Source organism: Monodelphis domestica, chromosome 2 (genome assembly GCF_027887165.1).
Source record: "Monodelphis domestica isolate mMonDom1 chromosome 2, mMonDom1.pri, whole genome shotgun sequence".
In the NCBI taxonomy this organism is placed as follows: domain Eukaryota; kingdom Metazoa; phylum Chordata; class Mammalia; order Didelphimorphia; family Didelphidae; genus Monodelphis; species Monodelphis domestica.
In genome coordinates, this window is record NC_077228.1 from 77,858,778 (window position 1) to 77,871,767 (window position 12,990).

The window sequence follows — 12,990 nt, forward strand, 5'->3', positions numbered from 1 at the left end:
TACACATTCACAGATCAATAAATACAAGAGATACACAAAGTGACTGGGAGATGGTCCTAACTACTGGGGGAATCAGAAAAGGAAGGGCATGGAATTTGAGCTTAGGCTGAAAGGGAGCTAGAGCTAACATGAGGTAAGGAGGGAAAGTATTCTAGGCATGGGGGAACAAATAGGCATAGAGAAAGGAAAAGTAACATAGGTAAGAGGAAGAGGAAACAGGCTAATCTGCCTAGAATGTGAAGTGCTATTTCTCCCTAATGAGTTGAATTGGTCTTTAGAAAATAGTCTGTTACCAGATATGAACTATAAAACAACAGCTAGCATTTATATAGAACGTTAAGGTTTTCAAACATTTTGTGTACATTAAATCTCACTTGATGTAACACCTTGGGCAGTAGGTACTATTATTATCTCCATTTTATAGATGAGGAAGCTGAGGCAAGGGTCACAGAACCTAAGTAACCTAAGGCAAGATTTGAACTCAGATATATACCATCCACTTAGTTGCTTAGTATTTTATAGCTTGGTATAACCTATGAAAATTTGTGATGGAATGGCACAGACTTTGAGAAACCAGGGACAATTCCACATTGGGATGAGGACTTGAATAATAAATTCTTGACAAATGGAGTAGTTGATCTTCAGCAAGGAGATTGCAGAGTTAGAATGTTGAGAAGAATAAGTAAATGTTCAGGGCTCAAGATATTTCTTATGACTCTCACTGACAAATATCCTATGTTTAATAGAATTATATAAAAAGGCAATTTTCAGATGAAGAAATCAAAGCTATCCACAATCACATGAAAAAAAATGTTCTAAATCCCTGTTGATTGGAGAAATGCAAATCAAAACAACTCTGAGGTACCACCTCACACCTAGCAGATTGGCCAATATGACAGCAAAGGAAAATAATAAATGTTGGAGGGGATGTGGCAAAATTGGGACACTAATGCATTGCTAGTGGTATGAATTGATCCAACCATTCTGGAGGGCAATTTGGAATTATACCCAAAGGACTTTGAAAGAGTGCATGTCCTTTGATCCAGCAATACCACCAGTAGGTCTATATTCCAAAGAGATAAAAAGAAAAGGGAAAGGACCTATTTGTATAAAAGTATTTATAGCTGTGCTTTTTGTAGTGGCAAAGGTTTGGAAACTGAGGGGATATCCACCCCTCGATTGGGGAATGGCTGAACAAAATGTGGCATATGATGATGATGGAATACTATTGTGCTATAAGGAATGATGAACAGGATGATTTCAGAGAGAACTGGAAGGACCTACTTGAACTGATGCAGAGTGAAATAAGCAGAGCCAGGAGAACATTATACTCAGCAACTGAAACATTGTAGAATGATCAAATGTGATAGACTTTGCTAGTAATAGCAATGCAATCCAGGAAAATTCTGAGGGACTTTTGGAAAAGAATGCTATCTACATCTAGAGAAAGAACTGTTGGAGTAAAAATGCAGAAGAAAAATATATGATTTATCACTTGTTTATTTGGATATATGATTTGGGATTTTGGTTTTATAAGATTTCTCTAATACAAACATCAATATTAAAATAGGTTTTGAGTAATAATACATGTATAACCCAGTGGAATTGCTTGTCAACTCTGGGAGGAGGGAGTGAAATGGAGAGGGAGACAACATGAATCATGTAACTTTGGAAAACATATGTAAATTTGTTACTGGAATAAAATAAAGATAAAATTAAAAAATAAACTAATAGAATCATCAAAGCTCAGACTGATTCTTGAGCTTCTCAGGACACATGCCTTCTAGTGGCTGGAGATGAATAATTATGCCTTTGTACAAGACATTTTCCAAGACACTCTGCTGAAAAAGGATTTAGAATTCCGAGATGGAGTTGTTTAAATTATAATTTTTGTTCAAGCTACTTATTAAGCAAAGAGTTCCCAATTACAGTAGTTATTATTAAGTACCTACTCCATGCAAAGGCACTGTGCTAATGCCAAGTACTAGGAACACAAAAAGAAATAGTCCCTGTCTTCAAGAAACTTATATTCTCCTGACTTTTAGAGTGCCACACCATATTTTAGAGCGCCACACCAACATGCCAACAACATAAGAGAAAAGACTCCAACTGTCATATCCAATGTTTTTTATCTCCATGGTCCTTGAGTTCTCTGCTGTTTGCCATACTCTGCATCTCGATAGTCTCACCTCTTGTGTATTTCATGACACTGCTCTCTTTTGGTTCTTTTCTGGCTGCTCTTTGACCTCTACCATAACTATGGTTGTACCCTAAGTCTCTGCCCTGGGCTCTCTTTATTCTCCATTCTCTCTTGGTGATTTCATCATTTCCCAAGGGTTCAATGATTATCTCAATGAAGATGATCCCCACACTCATATATCCAATTCTAGTCTTTCTGTCCAACCCCTTACTTCTTCCAAAATTCCCTATTTCAGTTGAAAGTATCCTCACCTTGCTGTAACCCAGATTTCCAGTTTTAGAGTCATCAAACTCCTTTAGGCATATCCAATTAGTTGCCTATCTTATTGACTAAATCTTATCCACATTTCTTTCTTTCTTTTTCTTACTTTCTGTCTGGGGGTTAAATGACTTGCCCAGGGTCACATTGCTAGGAAGGGCCAGTGGCCAGATTTGAAGGTAGGACCTCCCATCTCCACTTAGCCACTTAGCTGCCTCCACCTCAACATTGCTTATATCCCTCTTTTAGGTCCTCTCACATAGCCATCTTAATAATTCAGACATTAATCACTTCTCATCTTGTCTGTTGCAATAACTCCCTAATTGGTTTCCTTGTGCCTTTCCTTAATCTATCCTCCACAAAGCTAATTAAAGCATAGATCTGACCATGCTATTCCCCTACTCAGAAAGTTCCAATGATTTCCTGATGGCTCTAGAATAAACTACAAATTCTTATGTTTAGCACTTAAAATTCCTTCATAAAGCAATTAAGCAAGCATTTTTAAAGTGCTTATTCTGTGATAATCACTCTGCTAAGTCCAAGTGCACAGAATGGGAGAACCACTTAATACAATATCATCGACACTGTAAAGACAAAACTATGAAAGACTTAAGAACTCTGATCAGCACAATGACCAGTTATAATTTCATAGGACCTATGAAGAAGCAAACTACTCTCCTCTTGACCCAAAGGTGATGAACTCAGGATTCTGAATGAGACATTTTGGACATGACCAATATAGGAATTATTTGGCTTGACTATGCATTTGTTGCTAGGGTTTTCCTTTTGGAATCCAATTGGTATGGATATTTGGGGAAGGAAATTGTTCATTTAAATTTTTCAATAAAAAAAATACAGTACTTTACAATTTGTTCCAATCTATCTTTCCAGGTCCTTTCATACCCTCTCCCTTTCAGCCAAAACACTATACTTGCTATTCCTTAAACATGACATTCTTTCTCCCACTTCTTTTTTATCTAACATTTTATTTTTTAAGTTTTGGAAAGTTTTATTTAATTAATTAATTAAAAATATTTTCCATGGTTACAAGATTCCTGTCCTTTCCCTCCTCTACCCCTACCTCCCTCCCACAGCCGATGCACAATTCCACTGGGTATTACTTGTATCATTGATCAAGAACTATTTCCATATTATTGATATTTGCACTAACGTGATCATTTAGAGTCTACATCTCCAGTCATATCCCCATCAACCCATGTGATCAAGCAGTTGTTTTTCTTCTGTGTGTCTACTCCCACAGTTCTTTCTCTGGATGTGTATAGTGTTCTTTCTCATAGGTCTCTCAGAATTGTCCTGGGTCATTGCATTGCTGCTAGTAAAGAGTTTTGAACTTATTCCTTTTCTCTAACTCCTGGCTTATTTCAGGGTTCAGTTTAAGTTCTACTTCCTGAACTCCTAGCTGCTAGTGCTTCTCCCACCCAAATACCTTTTTTTTTTACTCTTTATATGTTTTGTGTTTATTTCTCTGTATACATTATTTCTCCTGGTTAGAAAGGAAGCTCCTTGAAGGCATGGACAGCCTATTTTGCTCTTGCCTTTCCATCTGCAGTGCCTAGCATATAGTAGCTGCTTAATAAATGTCACACTAAATTAAATACACATGAAAGCATTCATATAAAAGATAACAGAATGGAGGCACAAGAGTGGTTGGTGTTAGAATCCTCTCTATCCTTTTTTCTCCTTGCAAATAGCATTTTTATTTTATTTCTCATTGGTTGAATTATTAATAATCATTATGATGACAAAAATAACTCCATCCAAATAGTCAAAGATGAGAAAATCTAGTCCCAGTGGGGAAGAAGTAAAAATAGAAAATATGACTCCACAGAAAATTAGCTTCTGAGGTCAACATAATTTGTGGTCTTTTGATGGTATGTATCCATTACTTAGACTTCATTAGGGTGTAAGGGCTTCCTTCTTCAACTACGAGTTCTTACTAAAGGCTTGTTCTTTTCTCCCTAAGTTCTCTGTTAGTAGCACTTTGAATTTTGAGGTTTATTCATAGGATTCATATGGTCCAGATGACAAAGAGGACCTGTGAATTCATTGGTATAGGAAACTCCCAAGTGAAGAAACAGTTCCTGACAATTCAGGTTATCACCTTCTTGAAGCAATTTATAAGAGATTAAGTGACTTGCCCAGGATCACAAAAATAGTATGTGTTAGATCCAGACCTGGAATCTAGCCTTCTCCCCACCAGCTGAATATGATCCTTTTCCCCAAAAATCTTCCTACAAGGCTTTGTCTGGATCGCTATACTCAGTATCATAACTTATGCATATAGTTGTATCCTCCCAATGAGATTATAAGCTCCTAAAGAAGCAAAAGCTGTTTTGTTTTCATATTTGTATTCCTAGTTCCTAGTACAGTGGCTTTCTTATATGTCCAAGGAGAGGTGCTGATCCAGAAACCCCCTCAAGAGCCTGAAATACTCTTTGCTGTTAGCATGACCCCTGGAATGGAGCTGTCTTCTTTAATGGCACCATGAGAAGTTCCATCAACTCTACATAGGCAGGATAGAAATCAAAATCAAAATTGGTGCTTCTTAGAGAGTTACTTCCTAAAGCAGGACATTTTACTTTTGGTCAACTCAAATTCTGTAGTCTAAATACCTAGAATTGTTCCTATGGCTTAAATTTCTCTATAAACAACAGTGTTTTCCAAGTTTTCATGGAATTCTGGGGTTCTAGAATTCAGTATAGGGGTTTAAATAAGAAAACATTGATTCTGGTACCGTTTTCTCCTTAAAATATTGAGTAAGCAGACTCAAAGACAGAAGGTCTTGGGTTCAAATTTGGCCTCAGACACTTCCTAGCTGTGTGACCCTGGGCAAGTCATTTAAATCCCATTGTCTGTCCAGCCCTTACTACTCCTCTGCCTTGGAACCGATATCCAGTATTAATTCTAAAACAGAGGGTAAGGGTTTAAAAAAATAAATAAATTTTTAAATAAGAAATTATAAATATTTAAAATAACCAATTATGCATTATAAGGGCTTTTTCTGGATGAAAAAGCCTTAAGTTTCTTCTTTTTTGCTCCAAAATTCCTTCAATCTCCCTTTTATTTCAGGAAGTATTTCACTCCCTCAGAAACCCAGAAGCATGTATGAATTCTGTCAGTTTTTCTCAGACCCACAAATATTCCATGACTAAAACAGTTTGGGTAGTACAAAAACAGACAGAAATGTTGGTGAAGAATTATGATAGTGACAGCTAGGTGGCTCGGTGGATTGAGAGCCGGTCTAGAGATGGGAAGTCTTGGGTTCAAATTTGAACTCAGACACTTCCTAGCTGAGTGATCCTGAACAAGAAGTCCCTTAATACTCTTAGATCTGTGACATCTTTTCTTCTTCTTGATACTAATACAGAACAGAAGTGCATTTTGCATAAAAACAATAGAAAATATAAAGTAAAGGAATTTCCAGTTTAACTTTTGGCCTGCCTCAGATGTTCTTAAACTGTAGTCTAGATATCCTTAAGAGTCACCAAGTTTCTTTCAGGAGGTGCTAAAAGTCAAAATAATATCCATAATAATTCTAAAATTTTAATTTCTAATATAGTAAATATTAATAAATATAACTCAATACTTTTTACATGTAAAGGAGAAATGACACCAAAAAGTTTGAGAATCACTGATCCACATTGTTTTCATATCCCTAGTAGCAAGGTGAAACACTCAGGTTTAAGGTCACTCCTTAGGATATATATAATGCATGAATATAAGATAAATAATTGATGTATTAAAGAGTTTAACCAATTCCTAATGCCATACATGAAGCTGTATCTTTATAATAGGAGGAAGAGCAGTCAAGATCTGCAGTTTCATTGGTGTGGAGGACCTCCCAATATGGAAACTCCATCCCTGTTCCTCAATGCCCAATCAGAAAACCTTCCCCAATATATTCTCAGAGGGTTGCCTGGAGCAGTAAGAGGTTAAGCAATTTCCATATGAGTACACAGTAACAAACTTACAGAAATCACCAGATAATTTGCTCCCCCCCCCAAGAATAGATTGAACAAATCTAAAGAAAAACAAAAACAAAAACAGCCTGATATCATGCCTCTTCTCAATCACAAATAGTTTATATCTATGAATATACATAAAAGGAAGATTGTTGACACCTCTTCCTTGTGTACCACTTAGCTGCTATAAAGCTTTGCATGGAATCTCCCTGGACTTGGCATTATAATAAGAATGACGATGTTTTTTCTCACCAGATGAGATCAGGTTGCTTGTTCCAGAAACCTGGCCATGGTTTCGATTAAGGTTAAGGTTAATGTGCTCCCTCTTCCCCAAAGGAAAGAAGTTAGGGATGTCATCATCTCCTTAGCTTCAGAAGCTGGACAATAATAACCTGGAGGAGCCATACTTTGCCTTCCTCCATCTTTTCCTGTTCCACCTTTCAGCCATATGGAAATATTCAGTGAGCTGCTCATATTATAAATCAAATTATAAATATATGTTTATATAAATATAAATTATAAATCAAATTAAAAGAATCTGATAAAAGGTTAGACGAATACCTGGTTTTACCTGCCTTAATGTTCTTGATGTAATATTACTATAATACCAATATAACATAATGAACATATCATAACATAATTATAATATGGTTATAACATTATTTACATAAAATCCTTCTATAAGGATAATCATCTTGGTTGTATTTTGTGAGTAAATCATATAAAATATAAATATTAAGCTTTCATTTATGCTGCAGTTTAAGTTAAAACTGCCCACTGCTTTAGCTTATTGATCACCATGTCCATGGAGAGAGGAGGAACTCTAATATTTCAATCTTTACAATGATATTAGACACAAATATTTGGACCCTTAAATAAATTATACTAGTTATTAACAGAAGCAGTGAAGTATGGTGGAAAGAAATGGACCTCAGAGTGAGGACAACCTGGGTTCAAATTGTACCTCCAACCCATCCTGACTCTGTGACTCAGTGCCCCACACACTTTCTAAGCCTGTGGTCTCACATGCATTGGGAGAAGTAGTTTTGTACCTGGAGTCTGGATAAACAAATAAACCAACAAACAGAAAAATTAAGTGTAAGGAACTGACCTCTTCTGGAATTGGAGGTAGAGGAGAGAAGTAAGAAAGGAGTTAAAGAAATATTTATAGTGCTCCCATTTCCCTTGTGTTATGGCTTTGAAATGAATTGAAGGGAAAATGAAATCTAGGGATTTATTGCCTTCTCTTACCCTGCTATATTGAGAAACCCACCTGGAAAAGAGGGTTGTATACTTCTAGAAGCAGCATGGTTGTGGAAAGAACAATGGATTTGGGAAGCAGTTCAAATTTTGTAAATATTTATATATACTTATTGCCTCTACAGTATTATCTTATTAAAGATATATTTGTTACTTATATATTATTATCTTATTACCTTTATATACACTTATTATTATACTTATCACGTGAACGGTCTTGGATAAGACACATCATTCTCTGAGCCTTAGTTTCTCATCTGGAAAGTGGGGATAAAAAATACCAACCTTGTGATTTTTTGTAAGGGAAGAGCTTTGCAGTATTGAAATTGCTCTGGAATTCTGAATCTGGTCCCATTCAGGAAGTCTTTGGAATGCCACTTGGTTTTTAGACCTGGGTTTTCTGTTGGAGTCATCTTTTACATCAGGGTACTTATGGTTTCATTTTGGGGTTTTAGTTTTGTTTAAGTGTGCTCAACAATGCCCAATGTGGAAGTATGTTTTACATGACAATAAAAAGAAAATTATAAAAAGGACTGAGCTTTCTTCTTGAATATATGAATGGAAACTGGTGAATATGCACAGATTATTTGACTGATATAATCACTATGTAGACAGAGACTGATACACTGTGGTACAATCGAATGTAATGGACTTCTCTACTAGCAGCAATGCAATGATCCAGGACAATTCAGAGGGACTTATGAGAAAGAACGCTATACAGATCCAGAGAAAGAACTGTGGGAGTAGAAACACAGAAGAAAAACATATGATTGATCACATGGTTTGAGGGGGATATGATTGGGGATATAGACTCTAAACGATTGCCCTAGTGCAAATATTAATAATATGGACATAGGTCTTGATCAATGACACATGTAAAACCCAGTGGAATTGCATGTCAGCTATGGGAGGGGGTTGGGGAGGAGGGGAAGGAAAGAACATAAATCTTGTAACCATAGAAAAATATTCTAAATTAATTAATTAAATACATTGTACCCAGAAAGTAAATAAATAAATGTGTCTCTTCTCTGTGTAGAGAAGAGATTGGAGAAAGTATTTCCAGAAAGGCTCAGATACATTTAATGAAAGAGCCTTACTCCCTAACTTGAAGGATACACAGACATTCTGTAACTGGTTCAGGTATGCTGATTCCGTGATAAAAAAAAATGTTGATTAATAATTATAGTTGGAACTCTGATACATTCAGACTGCTCTGATAGGCCAGGAAGTTGGACCTGGATCTTTCCTGCCTAGTTTTAGTAGACTGCAAAGGAAGGAAATGATATAAATGTCCCCAAATGGAAAGATGGGTTTTGCCCCTTTTCTATCCTCCCCTTCCCCTAGGGCTCCCTTAATATGACACAGGAACGTGCTCCTTCTGTTTCTTCAAAAGTTTTAGGTGAAAGAGCTTTGGAGATGGCTATGGCCACTCCTCAAAAGCCTGTCAGGTCTTCATTTAATCATTCTAAGTTGTTGTTTTCTCTGACAGTAACAATTCTTCTTTTTTCCTATTCATTATTGGTTAAATCTCTCCAAGTCTGGCCAGGGCCAAGGGACTGAAGGAACATTGAAATAGGGACATCTTAACATTTGTCTAGAGAATTCCTCCAATAGGTGGGGGAGTGAAGCTGCTGGGGTGGGGAGTGAGAGTCCTTGGAGGGAGCCTAGGGAGGAAGGGGATGTCAGCCAAATAAAAGGGAAGGCTTCTAACATTACTGACACATCTGAAGCCCCAGGTGTTGCTTCAGCACTCCATTCACCAAAAGAAAATAAATCAACCAACCACTGTTGTTCTTTGGGGTAAGACAGCAGGTCTGCCTCTTGCCAGTAGGTATGCCCATGAGACTGCGCCAGGGAGTTCAAGCCTTTGTTGGTTATGATTTACATTCTGTCTTTCCAGCATTCTTCAGAGTAGTTTGGTTGGGAGTTCATCACTTGAAGAACATCTTCCATTCATGCTGTTGGCCTCCATGATTTGTGGAGAACTGCTTCTGACTAGGGCTGTTAGCATTAGGTGAGTAACTTGTCCTCTGTGTTCCCAGAAGAACAGAGTTGTTTTCTGAGATTCCACTGGTGTTTGACAGGGTTTAAAAAGTATTTGGGCCTGGTTCTGAACGAGTTAAGCCATCATCAAATTGCTCTGGAATGAGAGTTGTCCAGTCTTTCCTTGAACTCCTATCAGAGCTTCAGGGTACTGAGTATTAACATTAACCCACCAGTAGAGGGAGTAAAATGGGGCAAAAGAAGCAGATTCCATGAAGGAAGAGAAAGAGAAAGGAAGGCATTATGGGCTAGAGTTGTGAGAAAACCTAAAACTTATAGAATAGGGATCTCAAATTCACTATATCAGGCTGCTTGACCTTCCCCATTCCCCTTACCCCCCAAAGTATGCCAGATGGTACTTTTCCTGTTGCTCAAATGAATCAGATGAACAAGTCTGTGGAAGTATACTAAGCCCCTTCCCTTTTTATTTTTTTTCAACTTTGATCTAAAAATCCTTGTTCTATTCTGAGAGACTTATGAGAAAGAATGCTATACAGATCCAGAGAAAGAACTGTGGGAGTAGAAACACAGAAGAAAAACAACTGCTTGATCACATGGGTCACGGGGGATATTACAGGAGTTATAAACCCCAAACAATCACCCTAGTGTAAATAGCAATAATGTGGAAATAAGTCTTGATCAATGTCACATGTACAATCCAGTGGAATTGCTTGTTGGCTATGGAAGGGGGGTGGGAGGAGGGGAAGGAAAGTACATGAATCATGTAACCATGGGAAAATATTCTAAATTAAATTAACTAATTAATTTAAAAAATAAAATCTTCAAAAAAATTCTTATTCTTAATTGGTAGAAGGAATTGGTTTTCCTCTGAAGATTTAATGTCAAGTAGAAGATAATGTCCTATTCCAAATTTCCCTAGCTTCATTCTTATCAAGGCTTAACCAGTTCCTAAAAGGAAAAGCCTGAACAGTCTAGGTAGGAACTGAACCTGAAAATGATTGTAGTAGAGTGATGTGTACATTTAATATAACTTCTACCCCTTTTGAAAACCCTTTGATTGGGTATGCAGGTGTACCATGGGAGTATGCCAGGGACCTTGGGGCTCCCTGGCTCAGAAGAGGCTAGCCTCTAGTCCTTCGTGATTTCTCATCAGGAAAACTGGGCTCTGATCCAAACTGAGGTCAAGTCTGTCCAAACAGAGAGACCCAGAAGAAGTGACATCAATGGCTTTATAACAGAAGGGTCTGAGGAAGCAGGAAGATCTTTTTCTGGGCTTTCAACTCATGGCTGGGTTGAGCTGGAGGCTCTTACTGGCACTGCCACCAATGGAGAGAACATGACAAACTTAGATTAATTAGGTGCAGCCAGGTAATCATGCAGTTTTCTTTTTCCCTTTTACTAATAAATAATTATAAATGAATATACAGTGTCTGGAGAATTCTAATCATAATAGTAATCAGCCTGAAATCACTAAAACTACCTTCTCTTTGTTAATGAAATTAAGATAAGCACCCCTTGACTTCACTTTTAACCCTTTACACTTAGGGGATTGAAACTTTAATAGAGGCCTGGAAGAGATGGGGCCAATTTGGGAGCTACCTCATGGAAGTCAGGTATGTGGAGAATGCTAAAGAGTAGGAATATAAACATCACAGAACACAGGCCTAGAGCTGGAAGAGACTTCAAAAGCCATCTCATACAGGCCTTTCTTTCCATAGATGAGGAAACTGAGGCATGGCATGAGGTCATTGAGTACATAGGGCAGGGGAAGGACTGATTTTTGTAAGGGAGTTGGTAGAGGGTCAAAGAAAATTTACTTGCTTTATAATTCTGTCTAGGATCAATCTTGTGTGCCAGAAAGAAGGGACTTGGGGGAAACTATCTTGAATGGACATGGACCTCTGTCCCTAGAACTAAAACTCAAGTTATTGTTCTCTTCCTTTCTCTCATTTGCTAAAGAAAATGCAAGAGTCAGTAGTATGATTTGGAAAACCCAAATATGCTACACTGCTCTACATTAAGGGAAGTATAGTGTCTAAGAAGAAGGTGTCATTTGCTCCCATATCTGCTATCCCAAACAGACTACATCTGGAGACTCTGAGCATCGCAGTTTAGGAAGGCTCTTAACCTGTAAAGTATTCAGAAGAAGGCAACCAAATATTGAAGGGTTTTGATTCTGGGTCACAAAGGATAGGTTGAAGGATATGAGAATTTTTTTTTCTTGGAGAAGAAAAACCTGTAGGGATAGAGGGATATTATAGGTGCCTTCAAGTTTTCTTTCTTACTTTTTTTTAACCCTTATCTTTTGTCTTAGTATCAATTTTAAGTTAGAAGAGTAGCAAGAGGTAGGTGAGGGATGAGGCTAAATTTGAACCCAACAGACACTTCCCAGCTGTGTGACCCTAGGCAAGTCACTTGACCCCCATTGCTTAGCCCTTACCACTCTTCTGCCTTGGAACCAATACATAGTATTGATTCCAAGATGGAAGGTAAGGTATAAAAATGTTTTTGAACCCAAGAGCTCTTAACCCCAGGCCTTGTGCTGTATCTACTGTGCCATCTAGCTGCCCCTTGCCTTCAACTATTAAAAGGACTTTCAAATGGAATGAAAATTATATTTGTATTCAGAAAGTAGAACCAGGCACAATGGATGGATGTTTTTAAAAAGCAAAGGTTTGATATCAGGAAAATCTCCGACGATTAGAGCTGTGATTATGGGATACTTTAGTTCCTAGCTGACCTGAGTGAGTTTTTACACCTTGCTAATTGTTCAAGCTGTGAGGCTGACTCAGAATCATTTCCTGGGTCTCCTTTGATACTCATGCCATGGGTGGTGAATCTCTCAGATTGCTTTTTCTGTTTTAGAACGTTGGATGACTTCTATGAACTCTTCTCGGATTCTGTCGTGATGGGGAAGGAGGAGGCGTACCTGACTCTTAGGTACAATTCGGGCAAAGCTCTCTAAAGAGAGATACAACCTTCAGGCTCTAAGGATGGTGAAACAAGGGTATATGTCAGGAAAAGATACAAAAACCTGGATTATAGGCGAGGCTAGTAACTTCTAGAGCCAAAACACGGTTCAATTTGGTTATATGGCTAATCAGAAATTTATCATATGATAAATAATAGAGTATATAATAAATAATAAATAGAGTATGGATGTATGTATGTATTATGTTGACATTTAGGGGATATCTTAGCTCTCTGCAGTGCTAGTGTTAGCTGCTCATCATATTTCATTGTTTATTTCTATAATCTGCTAAGAAACTGATGACATCAGCGACT